Genomic DNA, 26,253 nt, shown 5'->3' on the forward strand with positions numbered 1-26,253 from the left:
TGACCCACTCCATATAGAGGGTCCTTGCTGCCATTTATCCTCCCACTTCTTGTAGTTCTTTAAAAAGGGTAAGGTGCATTCCTGTAATAAAAACACGTCAGAGGGTTGTGTACTTAAAAAACTTAAGACCATTTGTGCTCTCGTTTGAGACCTCACACTTCTCACATTTATGGTTGAGATGGTGATGGTCGTGAGCATTAAAATGAGTATAAAAGAAGACAGATACACCATATTAAAATTTTTAAAAAGTTAAAAACAAACTATCCATTTAAAAACAAATGTTCTTGTAAAACAAACTCTTCCTGCATTCCCACCGAAGGGGAGGCAGGAGAGTGAGTTTGTTTTCCTTCTGAATCACAGGGTGAGCTCCTGGGTGTGGATGATTTCAGCTCAATCGCTAGGAAAGAAATCTCATTCGCTGTATGGCTTGGGAATAATCTATTCAGGTCGTCTGACGAGGAGGAGTCAGAGAATCTTCCCATTTTATCTTTAAATATTTCTTTCAAGAGAGGGGAGTGTGCCCCTCTCTTTTTATTTGTCGATTGAGCACAGGGGAGTTGCTCACTTAATTGACTTTTTATTTGCGACACATCTGTGTCCTCCCCTGCATTTTCACTTACTTGTGGATTGTCTTCACCTGTCCCTTCAAATTGATTTTCCTCTCCCTGTTGCACTTCGTTCCTTTGCTCCACCCCGTCGTTATCTCTGTCACCTGTTCTCTCTTCACCACTCACCAGATTTGGCGGGAGATTTGAATTTTTTTGATCCGCCCCCTCGTTATCCATTTGTCTGTTTGTTTCCTCAACCGCCATTTTTTGTGCTTTGACTTTGTTAGCAAAAGACTTTGGGCAATCTCTGTAGAGATGGGAGGAGTCTCCACAGAGATTGCAACTTCTGCCATTGGGACACTCTTCAAAAGTGTGCCCAATTTCTCTGCATTTTCTACAAAACACTTTTTCACACGCCTCTACCAGGTGCCCAAACTCTCCACACTTGCGGCACAGTTTGGGCATCCCCTGGTAGTGGATGTAGCCTCTGTTTTCACCAAGAACTATCATTGATGGCAGATGTCTTAGGCCCTGATAGCCCTGGGGATCTTCCCACTGTTTGATTGGGATTCTCCAGGAGCAGTTCCAAATTCCATCCTCATCCACCACCTTCATAGCCTGGCTCTTTACAGTGCAAAATCTACCCAGCCATACACAAATGTCTTCTCCAGTCACAGTCTCATTAAACATCCTAACAATCACAACCTTGTGTGTGTTGTCAGTTAGTTTCTCAACTTTAAACATGGAGAACTGGGTCTTTACATTCTCAAATCTGGTCCAAAATTCTGATAATAGTGCTGCATTTCTAAAGCTGACATCAAAGCCTTTATTAAAAGGCAGGGATAAAATACAATTCAGCTCTTGCGGTGTGTAATTCAAAGCTTTCTGAATATATTTACGTGAAAAATCTAGACGGGACATTTCAATCGTCTTAACATTTTCTAAAAAAGTAAAACGCACGCTGTGGTGCCTCCGCATGCCGGCACGAGCAGCCGACATGATGGAGGCACCGCCAGCCTAAAACGGTTTAAAACTATACAATAAATACAGATAAATAGATAAGTAAAAGGATAAAAAGTCTTACCTTAAAATCTGTGAAATTCAAAACAGCAAAAAACAATTTACCTCCTGAAAGTTATGGGGCCCGGGACACCAAAATCTCGGACCAAGAAACCTCCAAGAGGCGATCACAACTCCACCTGACGACCAGATACTTGATCTTAGCCAAAAGGCCGAGAAGCGATCAACTCAGCACAACCGGAGTGCAATGGCCGAGCCTCGCCCTGGGTGAACCACCTTCCTGATCATGGTGTCTCCCCTGCCAGGTAAGTATGAATTCCCAGGCCTCCAGTCAGAGGCACCCTGTCCCTCTTCGCAATCCTCACCGACGGCGAGTAAAAGACTCCAAGAGATAAGAGAGACATCAAAAATGTGCAGTGACGGTCTTCTTTTTTTCCCCCTCCTTTTTTTTTTTTTTTTTTTTTTCATGCTCCGGATCCGGCTCCATGAGCCGGAAATCTATTTAATACGCAGTCCCCGGAGAGTGGACGAATCAGATATTAAACTGACAAAGAACAGAGTTTATTCTTTTTTTTTATTTATTTTCACACCACCCTTCTACCTTTTACCAGTGTTGTATATGATCACCTACGACACCCATACTTCCATGAACGTCTGCTGTCACTCAAGACTATAAAACATTTCTTTCATTGAACACTTTAAGGGCGGGTGCACCGTTCCCAGAAGTACTGCAATACCGGGTCGATGCGTGGAGTGGACGGAGCAAGCCCCTATTCCATCTCCCAGTTCCAAAAAACAATTTAATATATGGTGCCCGGGTAGGGCACGTATCAGATATTAAACTGATAAGAACAGATACTACACTTGATCTTAGCCAAAAGGCCGAGAAGCGATGCCACAATGACGCCGAGGCGGGGGAGCCGGCAAAGGCCACGCCCACCTGGGCCGCGGCGAGAGGGCCTAAGGTCGCCAACAAACAAGCTCACCGAAAATGGGTCACAACAGAGTGCACAACACGACACTTTGGAGTGCAACCTGGGATTTTGGATCATCATCGTTCAAAAGCACCAAATGGCTCGTAACTCCTGAAGCGCCGGTCGCAGACCCAAGTGTCTTACATCACCGGAATCCTTGGCTCGGGCCGAACGAGACGCACGCCTCGGATTGGGGGGTCGCGCTGGCGAGATTTTCGGGTATTTGGGATTTTCTGAAAAACCTACTTTTGCACAGTAGTCCTGGGTCGTTTGCCCAATCTGACCCAAACCGGTGCAGGAAGATTCTCTGGAGTCTGACTGCCAACAGTGACCGGAAAAAAAGTGGGAATTTCGATTCCCGTTGGCGACGGGACGCCAAAACGTTGGCAGTGGGCGAGGCGGGCTTTACTTAAATGGCTATAACTCTCCGACGGCAGAGAGACAATTACACCCAAGTCGGTACACCTGTGTACGGGCTCAGCCCGTGGTCACGTGAAAAGGGATGTGGCCACTTGGTGGCGCTGTAAGCAGAAAAAACTTGAATACGGCCATAGACGACTGTGTATCACGTGATTTTTGACACGTGCACAAGGTATTCATACCACATGACAGAACTCCTCATTCTGAACAACTTTGGACCACCGCTGTCAATCAAAGCGTTCGGTAAATATTGGAGATTGTTTGAAGAATGAAAGAAACAAACAAACAAACAAACAAACAAACCAACAAGCCTACTTTCGCAGATTGCTTTCTATCTCTCGATCAACCTCTGCAGTTCAATTCTCCGGACCTTCTAGGTTTCATTAACCATCAGAAGAAGAGGAAAAAAATAAAAATAAGTGGCGCTTTAACAATCTGCTCTTTTAACCAGTGTGCGTCCAGGGGAGAGCGCGAACGCAGTCCCCCACTACCATAAATTATGCAGTCGAGATTCCCACATTTGGGGAATTCGCAGGGGTCAGCACAACCGGAGTGCAATGGCCGAGCCTCGCCCTGGGTGAACCACCTTCCTGATCATGGTGTCTCCCCTGCCAGGTAAGTATGAATTCCCAGGCCTCCAGTCAGAGGCACCCTGTCCCTCTTCGCAATCCTCACCGACGGCGAGTAAAAGACTCCAAGAGATAAGAGAGACATCAAAAATGTGCAGTGACGGTCTTCTTTTTTTCCCCCTCCTTTTTTTTTTTTTTTTTTTTTTCATGCTCCGGATCCGGCTCCATGAGCCGGAAATCTATTTAATACGCAGTCCCCGGAGAGTGGACGAATCAGATATTAAACTGACAAAGAACAGAGTTTATTCTTTTTTTTTATTTATTTTCACACCACCCTTCTACCTTTTACCAGTGTTGTATATGATCACCTACGACACCCATACTTCCATGAACGTCTGCTGTCACTCAAGACTATAAAACATTTCTTTCATTGAACACTTTAAGGGCGGGTGCACCGTTCCCAGAAGTACTGCAATACCGGGTCGATGCGTGGAGTGGACGGAGCAAGCCCCTATTCCATCTCCCAGTTCCAAAAATCAATTTAATATATGGTGCCCGGGTAGGGCACGTATCAGATATTAAACTGATAAGAACAGATACTACACTTGATCTTAGCCAAAAGGCCGAGAAGCGATGCCACAATGACGCCGAGGCGGGGGAGCCGGCAAAGGCCACGCCCACCTGGGCCGCGGCGAGAGGGCCTAAGGTCGCCAACAAACAAGCTCACCGAAAATGGGTCACAACAGAGTGCACAACACGACACTTTGGAGTGCAACCTGGGATTTTGGATCATCATCGTTCAAAAGCACCAAATGGCTCGTAACTCCTGAAGCGCCGGTCGCAGACCCAAGTGTCTTACATCACCGGAATCCTTGGCTCGGGCCGAACGAGACGCACGCCTCGGATTGGGGGGTCGCGCGGCGAGATTTTCGGGTATTTGGGATTTTCTGAAAAACCTACTTTTGCACAGTAGTCCTGGGTCGTTTGCCCAATCTGACCCAAACCGGTGCAGGAAGATTCTCTGGAGTCTGACTGCCAACAGTGACCGGAAAAAAAGTGGGAATTTCGATTCCCGTTGGCGACGGGACGCCAAAACGTTGGCAGTGGGCGAGGCGGGCTTTACTTAAATGGCTATAACTCTCCGACGGCAGAGAGACAATTACACCCAAGTCGGTACACCTGTGTACGGGCTCAGCCCGTGGTCACGTGAAAAGGGATGTGGCCACTTGGTGGCGCTGTAAGCAGAAAAAACTTGAATACGGCCATAGACGACTGTGTATCACGTGATTTTTGACACGTGCACAAGGTATTCATACCACATGACAGAACTCCTCATTCTGAACAACTTTGGACCACCGCTGTCAATCAAAGCGTTCGGTAAATATTGGAGATTGTTTGAAGAATGAAAGAAACAAACAAACAAACAAACAAACAAACCAACAAGCCTACTTTCGCAGATTGCTTTCTATCTCTCGATCAACCTCTGCAGTTCAATTCTCCGGACCTTCTAGGTTTCATTAACCATCAGAAGAAGAGGAAAAAAATAAAAATAAGTGGCGCTTTAACAATCTGCTCTTTTAACCAGTGTGCGTCCAGGGGAGAGCGCGAACGCAGTCCCCCACTACCATAAATTATGCAGTCGAGATTCCCACATTTGGGGAATTCGCAGGGGTCAGCACAACCGGAGTGCAATGGCCGAGCCTCGCCCTGGGTGAACCACCTTCCTGATCATGGTGTCTCCCCTGCCAGGTAAGTATGAATTCCCAGGCCTCCAGTCAGAGGCACCCTGTCCCTCTTCGCAATCCTCACCGACGGCGAGTAAAAGACTCCAAGAGATAAGAGAGACATCAAAAATGTGCAGTGACGGTCTTCTTTTTTTCCCCCTCCTTTTTTTTTTTTTTTTTTTTTTCATGCTCCGGATCCGGCTCCATGAGCCGGAAATCTATTTAATACGCAGTCCCCGGAGAGTGGACGAATCAGATATTAAACTGACAAAGAACAGAGTTTATTCTTTTTTTTAATTTATTTTCACACCACCCTTCTACCTTTTACCAGTGTTGTATATGATCACCTACGACACCCATACTTCCATGAACGTCTGCTGTCACTCAAGACTATAAAACATTTCTTTCATTGAACACTTTAAGGGCGGGTGCACCGTTCCCAGAAGTACTGCAATACCGGGTCGATGCGTGGAGTGGACGGAGCAAGCCCCTATTCCATCTCCCAGTTCCAAAAATCAATTTAATATATGGTGCCCGGGTAGGGCACGTATCAGATATTAAACTGATAAGAACAGATACTACACTTGATCTTAGCCAAAAGGCCGAGAAGCGATGCCACAATGACGCCGAGGCGGGGGAGCCGGCAAAGGCCACGCCCACCTGGGCCGCGGCGAGAGGGCCTAAGGTCGCCAACAAACAAGCTCACCGAAAATGGGTCACAACAGAGTGCACAACACGACACTTTGGAGTGCAACCTGGGATTTTGGATCATCATCGTTCAAAAGCACCAAATGGCTCGTAACTCCTGAAGCGCCGGTCGCAGACCCAAGTGTCTTACATCACCGGAATCCTTGGCTCGGGCCGAACGAGACGCACGCCTCGGATTGGGGGGTCGCGCGGCGAGATTTTCGGGTATTTGGGATTTTCTGAAAAACCTACTTTTGCACAGTAGTCCTGGGTCGTTTGCCCAATCTGACCCAAACCGGTGCAGGAAGATTCTCTGGAGTCTGACTGCCAACAGTGACCGGAAAAAAAGTGGGAATTTCGATTCCCGTTGGCGACGGGACGCCAAAACGTTGGCAGTGGGCGAGGCGGGCTTTACTTAAATGGCTATAACTCTCCGACGGCAGAGAGACAATTACACCCAAGTCGGTACACCTGTGTACGGGCTCAGCCCGTGGTCACGTGAAAAGGGATGTGGCCACTTGGTGGCGCTGTAAGCAGAAAAAACTTGAATACGGCCATAGACGACTGTGTATCACGTGATTTTTGACACGTGCACAAGGTATTCATACCACATGACAGAACTCCTCATTCTGAACAACTTTGGACCACCGCTGTCAATCAAAGCGTTCGGTAAATATTGGAGATTGTTTGAAGAATGAAAGAAAGAAACAAACAAACAAACAAACCAACAAGCCTACTTTCGCAGATTGCTTTCTATCTCTCGATCAACCTCTGCAGTTCAATTCTCCGGACCTTCTAGGTTTCATTAACCATCAGAAGAAGAGGAAAAAAATAAAAATAAGTGGCGCTTTAACAATCTGCTCTTTTAACCAGTGTGCGTCCAGGGGAGAGCGCGAACGCAGTCCCCCACTACCATAAATTATGCAGTCGAGATTCCCACATTTGGGGAATTCGCAGGGGTCAGCACAACCGGAGTGCAATGGCCGAGCCTCGCCCTGGGTGAACCACCTTCCTGATCATGGTGTCTCCCCTGCCAGGTAAGTATGAATTCCCAGGCCTCCAGTCAGAGGCACCCTGTCCCTCTTCGCAATCCTCACCGACGGCGAGTAAAAGACTCCAAGAGATAAGAGAGACATCAAAAATGTGCAGTGACGGTCTTCTTTTTTTCCCCCTCCTTTTTTTTTTTTTTTTTTTTTTCATGCTCCGGATCCGGCTCCATGAGCCGGAAATCTATTTAATACGCAGTCCCCGGAGAGTGGACGAATCAGATATTAAACTGACAAAGAACAGAGTTTATTCTTTTTTTTTATTTATTTTCACACCACCCTTCTACCTTTTACCAGTGTTGTATATGATCACCTACGACACCCATACTTCCATGAACGTCTGCTGTCACTCAAGACTATAAAACATTTCTTTCATTGAACACTTTAAGGGCGGGTGCACCGTTCCCAGAAGTACTGCAATACCGGGTCGATGCGTGGAGTGGACGGAGCAAGCCCCTATTCCATCTCCCAGTTCCAAAAATCAATTTAATATATGGTGCCCGGGTAGGGCACGTATCAGATATTAAACTGATAAGAACAGATACTACACTTGATCTTAGCCAAAAGGCCGAGAAGCGATGCCACAATGACGCCGAGGCGGGGGAGCCGGCAAAGGCCACGCCCACCTGGGCCGCGGCGAGAGGGCCTAAGGTCGCCAACAAACAAGCTCACCGAAAATGGGTCACAACAGAGTGCACAACACGACACTTTGGAGTGCAACCTGGGATTTTGGATCATCATCGTTCAAAAGCACCAAATGGCTCGTAACTCCTGAAGCGCCGGTCGCAGACCCAAGTGTCTTACATCACCGGAATCCTTGGCTCGGGCCGAACGAGACGCACGCCTCGGATTGGGGGGTCGCGCTGGCGAGATTTTCGGGTATTTGGGATTTTCTGAAAAACCTACTTTTGCACAGTAGTCCTGGGTCGTTTGCCCAATCTGACCCAAACCGGTGCAGGAAGATTCTCTGGAGTCTGACTGCCAACAGTGACCGGAAAAAAAGTGGGAATTTCGATTCCCGTTGGCGACGGGACGCCAAAACGTTGGCAGTGGGCGAGGCGGGCTTTACTTAAATGGCTATAACTCTCCGACGGCAGAGAGACAATTACACCCAAGTCGGTACACCTGTGTACGGGCTCAGCCCGTGGTCACGTGAAAAGGGATGTGGCCACTTGGTGGCGCTGTAAGCAGAAAAAACTTGAATACGGCCATAGACGACTGTGTATCACGTGATTTTTGACACGTGCACAAGGTATTCATACCACATGACAGAACTCCTCATTCTGAACAACTTTGGACCACCGCTGTCAATCAAAGCGTTCGGTAAATATTGGAGATTGTTTGAAGAATGAAAGAAAGAAACAAACAAACAAACAAACCAACAAGCCTACTTTCGCAGATTGCTTTCTATCTCTCGATCAACCTCTGCAGTTCAATTCTCCGGACCTTCTAGGTTTCATTAACCATCAGAAGAAGAGGAAAAAAATAAAAATAAGTGGCGCTTTAACAATCTGCTCTTTTAACCAGTGTGCGTCCAGGGGAGAGCGCGAACGCAGTCCCCCACTACCATAAATTATGCAGTCGAGATTCCCACATTTGGGGAATTCGCAGGGGTCAGCACAACCGGAGTGCAATGGCCGAGCCTCGCCCTGGGTGAACCACCTTCCTGATCATGGTGTCTCCCCTGCCAGGTAAGTATGAATTCCCAGGCCTCCAGTCAGAGGCACCCTGTCCCTCTTCGCAATCCTCACCGACGGCGAGTAAAAGACTCCAAGAGATAAGAGAGACATCAAAAATGTGCAGTGACGGTCTTCTTTTTTTCCCCCTCCTTTTTTTTTTTTTTTTTTTTTTCATGCTCCGGATCCGGCTCCATGAGCCGGAAATCTATTTAATACGCAGTCCCCGGAGAGTGGACGAATCAGATATTAAACTGACAAAGAACAGAGTTTATTCTTTTTTTTAATTTATTTTCACACCACCCTTCTACCTTTTACCAGTGTTGTATATGATCACCTACGACACCCATACTTCCATGAACGTCTGCTGTCACTCAAGACTATAAAACATTTCTTTCATTGAACACTTTAAGGGCGGGTGCACCGTTCCCAGAAGTACTGCAATACCGGGTCGATGCGTGGAGTGGACGGAGCAAGCCCCTATTCCATCTCCCAGTTCCAAAAATCAATTTAATATATGGTGCCCGGGTAGGGCACGTATCAGATATTAAACTGATAAGAACAGATACTACACTTGATCTTAGCCAAAAGGCCGAGAAGCGATGCCACAATGACGCCGAGGCGGGGGAGCCGGCAAAGGCCACGCCCACCTGGGCCGCGGCGAGAGGGCCTAAGGTCGCCAACAAACAAGCTCACCGAAAATGGGTCACAACAGAGTGCACAACACGACACTTTGGAGTGCAACCTGGGATTTTGGATCATCATCGTTCAAAAGCACCAAATGGCTCGTAACTCCTGAAGCGCCGGTCGCAGACCCAAGTGTCTTACATCACCGGAATCCTTGGCTCGGGCCGAACGAGACGCACGCCTCGGATTGGGGGGTCGCGCGGCGAGATTTTCGGGTATTTGGGATTTTCTGAAAAACCTACTTTTGCACAGTAGTCCTGGGTCGTTTGCCCAATCTGACCCAAACCGGTGCAGGAAGATTCTCTGGAGTCTGACTGCCAACAGTGACCGGAAAAAAAGTGGGAATTTCGATTCCCGTTGGCGACGGGACGCCAAAACGTTGGCAGTGGGCGAGGCGGGCTTTACTTAAATGGCTATAACTCTCCGACGGCAGAGAGACAATTACACCCAAGTCGGTACACCTGTGTACGGGCTCAGCCCGTGGTCACGTGAAAAGGGATGTGGCCACTTGGTGGCGCTGTAAGCAGAAAAAACTTGAATACGGCCATAGACGACTGTGTATCACGTGATTTTTGACACGTGCACAAGGTATTCATACCACATGACAGAACTCCTCATTCTGAACAACTTTGGACCACCGCTGTCAATCAAAGCGTTCGGTAAATATTGGAGATTGTTTGAAGAATGAAAGAAAGAAACAAACAAACAAACAAACCAACAAGCCTACTTTCGCAGATTGCTTTCTATCTCTCGATCAACCTCTGCAGTTCAATTCTCCGGACCTTCTAGGTTTCATTAACCATCAGAAGAAGAGGAAAAAAATAAAAATAAGTGGCGCTTTAACAATCTGCTCTTTTAACCAGTGTGCGTCCAGGGGAGAGCGCGAACGCAGTCCCCCACTACCATAAATTATGCAGTCGAGATTCCCACATTTGGGGAATTCGCAGGGGTCAGCACAACCGGAGTGCAATGGCCGAGCCTCGCCCTGGGTGAACCACCTTCCTGATCATGGTGTCTCCCCTGCCAGGTAAGTATGAATTCCCAGGCCTCCAGTCAGAGGCACCCTGTCCCTCTTCGCAATCCTCACCGACGGCGAGTAAAAGACTCCAAGAGATAAGAGAGACATCAAAAATGTGCAGTGACGGTCTTCTTTTTTTCCCCCTCCTTTTTTTTTTTTTTTTTTTTTTCATGCTCCGGATCCGGCTCCATGAGCCGGAAATCTATTTAATACGCAGTCCCCGGAGAGTGGACGAATCAGATATTAAACTGACAAAGAACAGAGTTTATTCTTTTTTTTAATTTATTTTCACACCACCCTTCTACCTTTTACCAGTGTTGTATATGATCACCTACGACACCCATACTTCCATGAACGTCTGCTGTCACTCAAGACTATAAAACATTTCTTTCATTGAACACTTTAAGGGCGGGTGCACCGTTCCCAGAAGTACTGCAATACCGGGTCGATGCGTGGAGTGGACGGAGCAAGCCCCTATTCCATCTCCCAGTTCCAAAAATCAATTTAATATATGGTGCCCGGGTAGGGCACGTATCAGATATTAAACTGATAAGAACAGATTTTTTTTCTTTTGAACAGTTTTATTGTCACAATTTGACAACTTACAAACAAACTAAATACATTACATTCTCAATTTAAAAACACAGTGGGATCATTAAAAAACAAGATTGTGTATGTATGTGTGTTTTGTTTTCAAAGTCCTTGTGTTTGTGTTTTGTTTGTAGATTTCAAAAAAGTCTTTGTGATGGTGTTGTTGTTAATATACATCGGAAGAAAAAAAAGGACATTTTTTAGAGGATAAAAACAATCTTAAAAATAAAACACTATAAAAAATAAACTAAAAAAGGAAGTCGTCTGTTGTGCAGGACCAGGGTGAGTCCTTATCAAGTGTCCCATCACTCCTTTCTCCGGAACAGGCAACCGGCCCAGCGCTTCCAGTGCTCAGCGGAGGTCCCCTCCCTCCGGCCCGCTGGCCCGCTGTTCCCGTAGCCGGAGTTGGTGAGGGTGCATCTACGGGCGGCCAGGTACGGGGGTGGCCGGGACCTCTTCCGTGCGACCCCAGCCCCCTCATCCGAATGACGACGTCCGGCGCCTCCTGCAGCGTAGATCTTATCAATTGCTCGCACGCGTGGAGGGGCACCGTAACGCGTTTCCCCACCAGCAGGTTTCTGGTGGTCCAGATGGCATCCTTGATATGGTTGAGGGTGAGCCAGAGCGAGGTATATTGTTGTGCTGTCAGCTCCTTCAAGCCCTGACCCACCCCCAGGATGGCGAGCTTGTAGTCCATCTGGACCCCACCTGCTGGCAGGCACGGGAAAACCAGGGGGCTGGTCCTGGCCCACAGGTCCCGCGCAGCACCGCACTCCCAGAGCAGATGTCGTACGGTCTCCGGGCGATTACACCCGGACCGTGGGCAGGTTGAGTCTTTGGCCATGCCTCTGGAGTGCATAACCGCCCTGACTGGGAGGATCTCATGGGCCACCATCCACGCTAGGTCCTTATGCCTGTTCCGGAGAGCAGGGTGGGCAGCGTTCTTCCAAATTTGCTTGGCCTCACCAAGGGTGAGGCCTGGGATTGGACTCACTGATTCCCGGTCCTGCACAAAAGAGACAAGAGCCTTGTGGTTTGTTAAAACTGTGACATCTAAATCCTCTAAAACATGCTTCTTTAAGAACTTCTTGATAAAACTGTATTCTTTTGGGAGGTTAAAAGACACAGGGGTTGTCAAGTCTACTGGTAAAAGTTTTAAAAATCTTAAGTAAGACCCCATCCAAAATCGTGCAAAAGCTGCCGTCTTGTTTTCTTTGGATGGGGTCACGGCATATCTAATGTGAAGGGCGGTAAAAATGCTGCCTAAAAACAGGTGGGGGTCTGGGAGGCCTTTTCCACCATTTTCTGGTCTCCTCTTGACCACCTCCCTCTTCAATCTTTCCCACTTGGACCCCCACAGGAAATAAAACACCGCCCTCTCTAGGTTCCTCAGGAATTTCCTAGGTGGGGTAAAAACAGAACAGACAAGTGACATTAGAGGTAAAATGACGGCTTTAAAAATTAAAACTTTACCTTCCAAAGTCATCTGTCGTAGTCCCCAAAATCCCAGTCTTTTCCTAGCTTTCCCTAGCAAGTCAGTCCAGTTTTCACGTCCACCCCCTTCCTTGTCAAATTTAACTCCTAAAATCTTAAAATCGTTGTCCTTAAAATCTACATCGAGTCCATCTGTGTCTGTCTCGTCCCACGGTCCGAAGAGCAGGGCCTCGGACTTGCTTCTGTTGAGTTTGGCGCCCGAGGCCCGACCGTACCAGTCAGTCAAGTCCATTGCTCTTCGTATAGATAAAATGTCCGTGGCTAAAAGAGTGATGTCGTCCATGTATAAAACACACGTTGCTGTCAGTCCACCGGTCCCAGGTATGTCTAGTCCTTTTATCCATGTATCCCTTCTCAAGATCTGTGCCAGTGGCTCAATGCAAGCCACATACAGAAGGGGAGATAAAGGACACCCCTGACGGACGCCGCTGTGGATATTTACAGCTTTGGAAAGATGCCCATTTACAAGGATTTTGCTGACTAAGCCCTCATACAGCAATCCCACCCAAGCGATAAACCTCTCTGGAAAACCCATTTTTTGCAGTACCTGAAAGAGGTACTGGTGCGAGACCCGGTCAAAAGCTTTTTCGAAATCTAAATTTAGCGCTACAAGCCGAATGTTTCTGTCTCTCGCATAACAGATGGCATCTCTAATCAGCACTAAGCTGTCTGTTATCTTTCTTCTGGGCACAGCACAGGCTTGATCCGGGTGGATTACGTCCTCTAAAACGGTCGACATACGTGTAGTTAAAACTTTGCTAAAAAGTTTGCAATCGAAATTTAAAAGTGTAATAGGTCTCCAATTTTTTAAGTCAGTCCGGTCACCTTTTTTGTAAAGTAAAGAGACTATCCCTGTTCTAAAACTGTCCGGAAGTCTGTCAAGGGTCTCAAAGTCTTTAAAAATAGTCAGTAGTTCGTGAGCTAAAATATCCCAAAAGGTAAGATAAAACTCCAGGGGGAGTCCATCTGCCCCTGGGGATTTACCCCTCTTAAAACCTTTGAGTGCTTTTTGGGTTTCTAAAATGGTAAAATCTTGGATTAAAAGCTCATTTGGACTATTTACTTTCTTGACTAAAAAATTTAAAACTTCCTTTAGAGTGGTTTCATGTACTTCTTTTGGGCTATATAGCTCCTGGTAAAATTTCTCAACCCCTTTTAAAATTTCATGTGTTGTTTTTACTTCCCTCCCTTCTACTTTTACACTGGTTATAGCCCCTCCCCTTGTTAATATCTTTTTAAAAAAATACCTAGTACATTTTTCACCTTCTTCTATATCTCTCTCTTTACTTCTTAAAATAACCCCTTTACTTTGGACACTGGATAAAACTGACATTTCTTTTTTGACCTCTTTCATTTCGTCATTAAAATCAAAACCATTATTTAAAAGATTAAAATATCTTTGTAGTCTTTTTTGCAGCCCCATCATGTGTCTCTTTTCCTTATTCTTCTTGTCCCTTCCTACTTTCATAAAAAACTGTCTTGTCCGGTCCTTTACCATCTCCCACCACTGTGCATGTGTATCGTAAAAGTCTTGGAGGGTCTGCCATTGGCTGAACTGCTCCCTATATTCCTTAACTACATCCTCGTCTTCTAAAAGGGAGCAGTTCAGCTTCCACAGCCCTCCCCCTACCGTCACACCTGTGGGAAGTGAAAGGGTGGAAGATAGCATTAAGTGGTCAGAAAAGAAGAGGGGGGTCGCTGTAGCATCGGTTGGCGGGCAATCTCTTGTAAAAATATAGTCGATGCGAGAGGCTTTGGCACCATCACTACTGAACCAAGTGTAGCCCTCCTCTCTTTGATGCAAATTTCTAAAACAGTCGACTAATTTAAAATCTCTTACTAAGCCCTGTAATAAAACCGTTGTCTTATCGACCTTAAAATCCTCTCCTACCCTCTTCCTATCTTTTTTTGATAAAACACAGTTAAAATCCCCTGCCACCACTAGGGGAGCCCTACCTAACATGTGGGGCTGCAAGTCTTCTAAAAGCTCATACCTTTCATTTTTTCCTGTAAAACCATACACGTTAAGAACATTTAAATCTCTACCTAAAAATGCTAGATTTGCTAAAAGAGCCCGCCCTTCCCTCACCACCGTGCTGCCCTTCACCAAGATATGGGGATTTTTAATTAAAATAGCAACACCGTCATTTTTATTTTGGTTTGATCCACTCCATATGGAGGGACCAGGGGACCATAGCTCCTCCATCTTGGTATACCTAGTTAAAAAGGGCAAAGCACACTCTTGTATTAAAAACAAATCTGATTTACAAGTATTTAAAAAGGATAAAATGCTCTGTGCTCGTATGGTGGACCTCACACTTCTTACATTGATGGTTGAGATAGTGAGGGCCATGAGCAGTATGATTAAAAAGGTATGAGACATTTAAAACAGAAGACAATAAAAGACTACAATAAAATAATTAAAATCATGTGACATCTTGTTGCATTTGCCTTTCCTTTCTCCCAGAAGGACTGGGGTCAGGAAGGCAAATGCTTACCATCTCTGGAGCTACAGAGGAAACCTCTTGCAGCTCTTTCGGCGATGATGTTCTTAGCTTTACGTGCAAAAAAGATACCTCATTTGGGGATTCTAGGGGCCACATACGTTGCGGATCTTCCACAAGGGAACTATCCGAACGATGTGCTGCCCTAGCCTTTTTCTCCTCTGTATCAAACAGAGGAGATCCCGCAGGCCTTTTTTGCACCTGAGCATTTGGGAGTGAAAGGTCAGTTTCACTCCCACTGGTTTCTTCACACACATCTGGAACCGTTTCTAGAGATGAATCCGTTTCTTCCTCTGTCTCCTCTCCTTCCTTGTCTGTCTCAGTGGTGGTGACTTTCGTTTGAGTTTGAATATTTGACTCTGCCCCTGTGGCCGCCCCACTTCCTTCCTCTTGCCCAATCCCTGAGGCTGGCAGGAGATTTGAAATTCCCGCCAAAACCTCAGGGACCACCTCCTCCTTCCTTTGTTCTTTTGTTTGGTGTGCTTGTGGGGCGGCCATTTTTAGCTTGTTGGCAAAACTTTTAGGGCAGTCTCTGTAGAGATGGGTTGATTCTCCACAAAGATTGCACCGCCTGCCATTGGTACATTTTTCAAAACTGTGACCAATTTCTTTGCACTTCCCACATACTAATTCTTGGCATGCCTCGGCGAGATGCCCCACTCTTCCACATTTCCTACACAACTTAGGCATCCCTTGATAGTGTATGTAGCCTCTGTTTTCTCCCAGCACAATCATAGAAGGCAGATGTTTCAGGCCTTGGTAGCCCCCAGCATCTTCCCATTGCTTAATGGGAATCCGCCAGGAGCAATTCCAAATGCCATCCTCATCTAGCACTTTGACAGGCTGACTTCTAACAGTGCAAAATCTACCCAGCCAGACACAAATATCATCTCCAGTCACAGTTTCATTGAACATCCTGACAATCACAGTTTTAAGTGTGTTATCAGAAAGTTTCTCCACCGTGAACATGGAGAACTGGGCCTTAACAGTCTCAAACCGTTGCCAAAAATCATTAAGAAGGGAAGCAGCCTTAAAGCTCAAATCAAATCCCTTGTTTAGGGGCAGAGTCATCAAACAATTCAAGTCGTCAGGCTTAAAATGTAAGGTCTTTTGGATCAGCTTCCTGGAAAAGTCCATACGGGACATACCCAGGAGCTTCCCCTCAACCTCTCTGAATAGAAAACGCACGCTGTGGTGCCTCCGCATGCCGGCACGAGCAGCCGACATGATGGAGGCACCGACAGCCTAAAAGCTTAAAACTATACAATAAATAAATAAATAATTAAAAGAATGACCAGGTAAAAGGATAAAAAAAAGGCCTTACCTTAAATTGTAAAATCCAAAAGCAGCAAGTACAATTTACCTCCTGAAAGGGGTGGGGTCCGGGACACTAGTGATCACGAACCAAGAACCTCCAAGAGGCGATCGCTGTCTCCACCTGACGACCAGATACTTGATCTTAGCCAAAAGGCCGAGAAGCGATGCCACAATGACGCCGAGGCGGGGGAGCCGGCAAAGGCCACGCCCACCTGGGCCGCGGCGAGAGGGCCTAAGGTCGCCAACAAACAAGCTCACCGAAAATGGGTCACAACAGAGTGCACAACACGACACTTTGGAGTGCAACCTGGGATTTTGGATCATCATCGTTCAAAAGCACCAAATGGCTCGTAACTCCTGAAGCGCCGGTCGCAGACCCAAGTGTCTTACATCACCGGAATCCTTGGCTCGGGCCGAACGAGACGCACGCCTCGGATTGGGGGGTCGCGCTGGCGAGATTTTCGGGTATTTGGGATTTTCTGAAAAACCTACTTTTGCACAGTAGTCCTGGGTCGTTTGCCCAATCTGACCCAAACCGGTGCAGGAAGATTCTCTGGAGTCTGACTGCCAACAGTGACCGGAAAAAAAGTGGGAATTTCGATTCCCGTTGGCGACGGGACGCCAAAACGTTGGCAGTGGGCGAGGCGGGCTTTACTTAAATGGCTATAACTCTCCGACGGCAGAGAGACAATTACACCCAAGTCGGTACACCTGTGTACGGGCTCAGCCCGTGGTCACGTGAAAAGGGATGTGGCCACTTGGTGGCGCTGTAAGCAGAAAAAACTTGAATACGGCCATAGACGACTGTGTATCACGTGATTTTTGACACGTGCACAAGGTATTCATACCACATGACAGAACTCCTCATTCTGAACAACTTTGGACCACCGCTGTCAATCAAAGCGTTCGGTAAATATTGGAGATTGTTTGAAGAATGAAAGAAAGAAACAAACAAACAAACAAACCAACAAGCCTACTTTCGCAGATTGCTTTCTATCTCTCGATCAACCTCTGCAGTTCAATTCTCCGGACCTTCTAGGTTTCATTAACCATCAGAAGAAGAGGAAAAAAATAAAAATAAGTGGCGCTTTAACAATCTGCTCTTTTAACCAGTGTGCGTCCAGGGGAGAGCGCGAACGCAGTCCCCCACTACCATAAATTATGCAGTCGAGATTCCCACATTTGGGGAATTCGCAGGGGTCAGCACAACCGGAGTGCAATGGCCGAGCCTCGCCCTGGGTGAACCACCTTCCTGATCATGGTGTCTCCCCTGCCAGGTAAGTATGAATTCCCAGGCCTCCAGTCAGAGGCACCCTGTCCCTCTTCGCAATCCTCACCGACGGCGAGTAAAAGACTCCAAGAGATAAGAGAGACATCAAAAATGTGCAGTGACGGTCTTCTTTTTTTCCCCCTCCTTTTTTTTTTTTTTTTTTTTTTCATGCTCCGGATCCGGCTCCATGAGCCGGAAATCTATTTAATACGCAGTCCCCGGAGAGTGGACGAATCAGATATTAAACTGACAAAGAACAGAGTTTATTCTTTTTTTTAATTTATTTTCACACCACCCTTCTACCTTTTACCAGTGTTGTATATGATCACCTACGACACCCATACTTCCATGAACGTCTGCTGTCACTCAAGACTATAAAACATTTCTTTCATTGAACACTTTAAGGGCGGGTGCACCGTTCCCAGAAGTACTGCAATACCGGGTCGATGCGTGGAGTGGACGGAGCAAGCCCCTATTCCATCTCCCAGTTCCAAAAATCAATTTAATATATGGTGCCCGGGTAGGGCACGTATCAGATATTAAACTGATAAGAACAGATACTACACTTGATCTTAGCCAAAAGGCCGAGAAGCGATGCCACAATGACGCCGAGGCGGGGGAGCCGGCAAAGGCCACGCCCACCTGGGCCGCGGCGAGAGGGCCTAAGGTCGCCAACAAACAAGCTCACCGAAAATGGGTCACAACAGAGTGCACAACACGACACTTTGGAGTGCAACCTGGGATTTTGGATCATCATCGTTCAAAAGCACCAAATGGCTCGTAACTCCTGAAGCGCCGGTCGCAGACCCAAGTGTCTTACATCACCGGAATCCTTGGCTCGGGCCGAACGAGACGCACGCCTCGGATTGGGGGGTCGCGCTGGCGAGATTTTCGGGTATTTGGGATTTTCTGAAAAACCTACTTTTGCACAGTAGTCCTGGGTCGTTTGCCCAATCTGACCCAAACCGGTGCAGGAAGATTCTCTGGAGTCTGACTGCCAACAGTGACCGGAAAAAAAGTGGGAATTTCGATTCCCGTTGGCGACGGGACGCCAAAACGTTGGCAGTGGGCGAGGCGGGCTTTACTTAAATGGCTATAACTCTCCGACGGCAGAGAGACAATTACACCCAAGTCGGTACACCTGTGTACGGGCTCAGCCCGTGGTCACGTGAAAAGGGATGTGGCCACTTGGTGGCGCTGTAAGCAGAAAAAACTTGAATACGGCCATAGACGACTGTGTATCACGTGATTTTTGACACGTGCACAAGGTATTCATACCACATGACAGAACTCCTCATTCTGAACAACTTTGGACCACCGCTGTCAATCAAAGCGTTCGGTAAATATTGGAGATTGTTTGAAGAATGAAAGAAAGAAACAAACAAACAAACAAACCAACAAGCCTACTTTCGCAGATTGCTTTCTATCTCTCGATCAACCTCTGCAGTTCAATTCTCCGGACCTTCTAGGTTTCATTAACCATCAGAAGAAGAGGAAAAAAATAAAAATAAGTGGCGCTTTAACAATCTGCTCTTTTAACCAGTGTGCGTCCAGGGGAGAGCGCGAACGCAGTCCCCCACTACCATAAATTATGCAGTCGAGATTCCCACATTTGGGGAATTCGCAGGGGTCAGCACAACCGGAGTGCAATGGCCGAGCCTCGCCCTGGGTGAACCACCTTCCTGATCATGGTGTCTCCCCTGCCAGGTAAGTATGAATTCCCAGGCCTCCAGTCAGAGGCACCCTGTCCCTCTTCGCAATCCTCACCGACGGCGAGTAAAAGACTCCAAGAGATAAGAGAGACATCAAAAATGTGCAGTGACGGTCTTCTTTTTTTCCCCCTCCTTTTTTTTTTTTTTTTTTTTTTCATGCTCCGGATCCGGCTCCATGAGCCGGAAATCTATTTAATACGCAGTCCCCGGAGAGTGGACGAATCAGATATTAAACTGACAAAGAACAGAGTTTATTCTTTTTTTTTATTTATTTTCACACCACCCTTCTACCTTTTACCAGTGTTGTATATGATCACCTACGACACCCATACTTCCATGAACGTCTGCTGTCACTCAAGACTATAAAACATTTCTTTCATTGAACACTTTAAGGGCGGGTGCACCGTTCCCAGAAGTACTGCAATACCGGGTCGATGCGTGGAGTGGACGGAGCAAGCCCCTATTCCATCTCCCAGTTCCAAAAATCAATTTAATATATGGTGCCCGGGTAGGGCACGTATCAGATATTAAACTGATAAGAACAGATACTACACTTGATCTTAGCCAAAAGGCCGAGAAGCGATGCCACAATGACGCCGAGGCGGGGGAGCCGGCAAAGGCCACGCCCACCTGGGCCGCGGCGAGAGGGCCTAAGGTCGCCAACAAACAAGCTCACCGAAAATGGGTCACAACAGAGTGCACAACACGACACTTTGGAGTGCAACCTGGGATTTTGGATCATCATCGTTCAAAAGCACCAAATGGCTCGTAACTCCTGAAGCGCCGGTCGCAGACCCAAGTGTCTTACATCACCGGAATCCTTGGCTCGGGCCGAACGAGACGCACGCCTCGGATTGGGGGGTCGCGCTGGCGAGATTTTCGGGTATTTGGGATTTTCTGAAAAACCTACTTTTGCACAGTAGTCCTGGGTCGTTTGCCCAATCTGACCCAAACCGGTGCAGGAAGATTCTCTGGAGTCTGACTGCCAACAGTGACCGGAAAAAAAGTGGGAATTTCGATTCCCGTTGGCGACGGGACGCCAAAACGTTGGCAGTGGGCGAGGCGGGCTTTACTTAAATGGCTATAACTCTCCGACGGCAGAGAGACAATTACACCCAAGTCGGTACACCTGTGTACGGGCTCAGCCCGTGGTCACGTGAAAAGGGATGTGGCCACTTGGTGGCGCTGTAAGCAGAAAAAACTTGAATACGGCCATAGACGACTGTGTATCACGTGATTTTTGACACGTGCACAAGGTATTCATACCACATGACAGAACTCCTCATTCTGAACAACTTTGGACCACCGCTGTCAATCAAAGCGTTCGGTAAATATTGGAGATTGTTTGAAGAATGAAAGAAAGAAACAAACAAACAAACAAACCAACAAGCCTACTTTCGCAGATTGCTTTCTATCTCTCGATCAACCTCTGCAGTTCAATTCTCCGGACCTTCTAGGTTTCATTAACCATCAGAAGAAGAGGAAAAAAATAAAAATAAGTGGCGCTTTAACAATCTGCTCTTTTAACCAGTGTGCGTCCAGGGGAGAGCGCGAACGCAGTCCCCCACTACCATAAATTATGCAGTCGAGATTCCCACATTTGGGGAATTCGCAGGGGTCAGCACAACCGGAGTGCAATGGCCGAGCCTCGCCCTGGGTGAACCACCTTCCTGATCATGGTGTCTCCCCTGCCAGGTAAGTATGAATTCCCAGGCCTCCAGTCAGAGGCACCCTGTCCCTCTTCGCAATCCTCACCGACGGCGAGTAAAAGACTCCAAGAGATAAGAGAGACATCAAAAATGTGCAGTGACGGTCTTCTTTTTTTCCCCCTCCTTTTTTTTTTTTTTTTTTTTTTCATGCTCCGGATCCGGCTCCATGAGCCGGAAATCTATTTAATACGCAGTCCCCGGAGAGTGGACGAATCAGATATTAAACTGACAAAGAACAGAGTTTATTCTTTTTTTTTATTTATTTTCACACCACCCTTCTACCTTTTACCAGTGTTGTATATGATCACCTACGACACCCATACTTCCATGAACGTCTGCTGTCACTCAAGACTATAAAACATTTCTTTCATTGAACACTTTAAGGGCGGGTGCACCGTTCCCAGAAGTACTGCAATACCGGGTCGATGCGTGGAGTGGACGGAGCAAGCCCCTATTCCATCTCCCAGTTCCAAAAATCAATTTAATATATGGTGCCCGGGTAGGGCACGTATCAGATATTAAACTGATAAGAACAGATACTACACTTGATCTTAGCCAAAAGGCCGAGAAGCGATGCCACAATGACGCCGAGGCGGGGGAGCCGGCAAAGGCCACGCCCACCTGGGCCGCGGCGAGAGGGCCTAAGGTCGCCAACAAACAAGCTCACCGAAAATGGGTCACAACAGAGTGCACAACACGACACTTTGGAGTGCAACCTGGGATTTTGGATCATCATCGTTCAAAAGCACCAAATGGCTCGTAACTCCTGAAGCGCCGGTCGCAGACCCAAGTGTCTTACATCACCGGAATCCTTGGCTCGGGCCGAACGAGACGCACGCCTCGGATTGGGGGGTCGCGCTGGCGAGATTTTCGGGTATTTGGGATTTTCTGAAAAACCTACTTTTGCACAGTAGTCCTGGGTCGTTTGCCCAATCTGACCCAAACCGGTGCAGGAAGATTCTCTGGAGTCTGACTGCCAACAGTGACCGGAAAAAAAGTGGGAATTTCGATTCCCGTTGGCGACGGGACGCCAAAACGTTGGCAGTGGGCGAGGCGGGCTTTACTTAAATGGCTATAACTCTCCGACGGCAGAGAGACAATTACACCCAAGTCGGTACACCTGTGTACGGGCTCAGCCCGTGGTCACGTGAAAAGGGATGTGGCCACTTGGTGGCGCTGTAAGCAGAAAAAACTTGAATACGGCCATAGACGACTGTGTATCACGTGATTTTTGACACGTGCACAAGGTATTCATACCACATGACAGAACTCCTCATTCTGAACAACTTTGGACCACCGCTGTCAATCAAAGCGTTCGGTAAATATTGGAGATTGTTTGAAGAATGAAAGAAAGAAACAAACAAACAAACAAACCAACAAGCCTACTTTCGCAGATTGCTTTCTATCTCTCGATCAACCTCTGCAGTTCAATTCTCCGGACCTTCTAGGTTTCATTAACCATCAGAAGAAGAGGAAAAAAATAAAAATAAGTGGCGCTTTAACAATCTGCTCTTTTAACCAGTGTGCGTCCAGGGGAGAGCGCGAACGCAGTCCCCCACTACCATAAATTATGCAGTCGAGATTCCCACATTTGGGGAATTCGCAGGGGTCAGCACAACCGGAGTGCAATGGCCGAGCCTCGCCCTGGGTGAACCACCTTCCTGATCATGGTGTCTCCCCTGCCAGGTAAGTATGAATTCCCAGGCCTCCAGTCAGAGGCACCCTGTCCCTCTTCGCAATCCTCACCGACGGCGAGTAAAAGACTCCAAGAGATAAGAGAGACATCAAAAATGTGCAGTGACGGTCTTCTTTTTTTCCCCCTCCTTTTTTTTTTTTTTTTTTTTTTCATGCTCCGGATCCGGCTCCATGAGCCGGAAATCTATTTAATACGCAGTCCCCGGAGAGTGGACGAATCAGATATTAAACTGACAAAGAACAGAGTTTATTCTTTTTTTTTATTTATTTTCACACCACCCTTCTACCTTTTACCAGTGTTGTATATGATCACCTACGACACCCATACTTCCATGAACGTCTGCTGTCACTCAAGACTATAAAACATTTCTTTCATTGAACACTTTAAGGGCGGGTGCACCGTTCCCAGAAGTACTGCAATACCGGGTCGATGCGTGGAGTGGACGGAGCAAGCCCCTATTCCATCTCCCAGTTCCAAAAATCAATTTAATATATGGTGCCCGGGTAGGGCACGTATCAGATATTAAACTGATAAGAACAGATACTACACTTGATCTTAGCCAAAAGGCCGAGAAGCGATGCCACAATGACGCCGAGGCGGGGGAGCCGGCAAAGGCCACGCCCACCTGGGCCGCGGCGAGAGGGCCTAAGGTCGCCAACAAACAAGCTCACCGAAAATGGGTCACAACAGAGTGCACAACACGACACTTTGGAGTGCAACCTGGGATTTTGGATCATCATCGTTCAAAAGCACCAAATGGCTCGTAACTCCTGAAGCGCCGGTCGCAGACCCAAGTGTCTTACATCACCGGAATCCTTGGCTCGGGCCGAACGAGACGCACGCCTCGGATTGGGGGGTCGCGCTGGCGAGATTTTCGGGTATTTGGGATTTTCTGAAAAACCTACTTTTGCACAGTAGTCCTGGGTCGTTTGCCCAATCTGACCCAAACCGGTGCAGGAAGATTCTCTGGAGTCTGACTGCCAACAGTGACCGGAAAAAAAGTGGGAATTTCGATTCCCGTTGGCGACGGGACGCCAAAACGTTGGCAGTGGGCGAGGCGGGCTTTACTTAAATGGCTATAACTCTCCGACGGCAGAGAGACAATTACACCCAAGTCGGTACACCTGTGTACGGGCTCAGCCCGTGGTCACGTGAAAAGGGATGTGGCCACTTGGTGGCGCTGTAAGCAGAAAAAACTTGAATACGGCCATAGACGACTGTGTATCACGTGATTTTTGACACGTGCACAAGGTATTCATACCACATGACAGAACTCCTCATTCTGAACAACTTTGGACCACCGCTGTCAATCAAAGCGTTCGGTAAATATTGGAGATTGTTTGAAGAATGAAAGAAAGAAACAAACAAACAAACAAACCAACAAGCCTACTTTCGCAGATTGCTTTCTATCTCTCGATCAACCTCTGCAGTTCAATTCTCCGGACCTTCTAGGTTTCATTAACCATCAGAAGAAGAGGAAAAAAATAAAAATAAGTGGCGCTTTAACAATCTGCTCTTTTAACCAGTGTGCGTCCAGGGGAGAGCGCGAACGCAGTCCCCCACTACCATAAATTATGCAGTCGAGATTCCCACATTTGGGGAATTCGCAGGGGTCAGCACAACCGGAGTGCAATGGCCGAGCCTCGCCCTGGGTGAACCACCTTCCTGATCATGGTGTCTCCCCTGCCAGGTAAGTATGAATTCCCAGGCCTCCAGTCAGAGGCACCCTGTCCCTCTTCGCAATCCTCACCGACGGCGAGTAAAAGACTCCAAGAGATAAGAGAGACATCAAAAATGTGCAGTGACGGTCTTCTTTTTTTCCCCCTCCTTTTTTTTTTTTTTTTTTTTTTCATGCTCCGGATCCGGCTCCATGAGCCGGAAATCTATTTAATACGCAGTCCCCGGAGAGTGGACGAATCAGATATTAAACTGACAAAGAACAGAGTTTATTCTTTTTTTTTATTTATTTTCACACCACCCTTCTACCTTTTACCAGTGTTGTATATGATCACCTACGACACCCATACTTCCATGAACGTCTGCTGTCACTCAAGACTATAAAACATTTCTTTCATTGAACACTTTAAGGGCGGGTGCACCGTTCCCAGAAGTACTGCAATACCGGGTCGATGCGTGGAGTGGACGGAGCAAGCCCCTATTCCATCTCCCAGTTCCAAAAATCAATTTAATATATGGTGCCCGGGTAGGGCACGTATCAGATATTAAACTGATAAGAACAGATACTACACTTGATCTTAGCCAAAAGGCCGAGAAGCGATGCCACAATGACGCCGAGGCGGGGGAGCCGGCAAAGGCCACGCCCACCTGGGCCGCGGCGAGAGGGCCTAAGGTCGCCAACAAACAAGCTCACCGAAAATGGGTCACAACAGAGTGCACAACACGACACTTTGGAGTGCAACCTGGGATTTTGGATCATCATCGTTCAAAAGCACCAAATGGCTCGTAACTCCTGAAGCGCCGGTCGCAGACCCAAGTGTCTTACATCACCGGAATCCTTGGCTCGGGCCGAACGAGACGCACGCCTCGGATTGGGGGGTCGCGCTGGCGAGATTTTCGGGTATTTGGGATTTTCTGAAAAACCTACTTTTGCACAGTAGTCCTGGGTCGTTTGCCCAATCTGACCCAAACCGGTGCAGGAAGATTCTCTGGAGTCTGACTGCCAACAGTGACCGGAAAAAAAGTGGGAATTTCGATTCCCGTTGGCGACGGGACGCCAAAACGTTGGCAGTGGGCGAGGCGGGCTTTACTTAAATGGCTATAACTCTCCGACGGCAGAGAGACAATTACACCCAAGTCGGTACACCTGTGTACGGGCTCAGCCCGTGGTCACGTGAAAAGGGATGTGGCCACTTGGTGGCGCTGTAAGCAGAAAAAACTTGAATACGGCCATAGACGACTGTGTATCACGTGATTTTTGACACGTGCACAAGGTATTCATACCACATGACAGAACTCCTCATTCTGAACAACTTTGGACCACCGCTGTCAATCAAAGCGTTCGGTAAATATTGGAGATTGTTTGAAGAATGAAAGAAAGAAACAAACAAACAAACAAACCAACAAGCCTACTTTCGCAGATTGCTTTCTATCTCTCGATCAACCTCTGCAGTTCAATTCTCCGGACCTTCTAGGTTTCATTAACCATCAGAAGAAGAGGAAAAAAATAAAAATAAGTGGCGCTTTAACAATCTGCTCTTTTAACCAGTGTGCGTCCAGGGGAGAGCGCGAACGCAGTCCCCCACTACCATAAATTATGCAGTCGAGATTCCCACATTTGGGGAATTCGCAGGGGTCAGCACAACCGGAGTGCAATGGCCGAGCCTCGCCCTGGGTGAACCACCTTCCTGATCATGGTGTCTCCCCTGCCAGGTAAGTATGAATTCCCAGGCCTCCAGTCAGAGGCACCCTGTCCCTCTTCGCAATCCTCACCGACGGCGAGTAAAAGACTCCAAGAGATAAGAGAGACATCAAAAATGTGCAGTGACGGTCTTCTTTTTTTCCCCCTCCTTTTTTTTTTTTTTTTTTTTTTCATGCTCCGGATCCGGCTCCATGAGCCGGAAATCTATTTAA

The sequence above is a fragment of the Squalius cephalus genome (genome assembly GCF_949319135.1).
Source record: "Squalius cephalus genome assembly, chromosome: 18".
Taxonomy (NCBI): Eukaryota; Metazoa; Chordata; class Actinopteri; order Cypriniformes; family Leuciscidae; genus Squalius; species Squalius cephalus.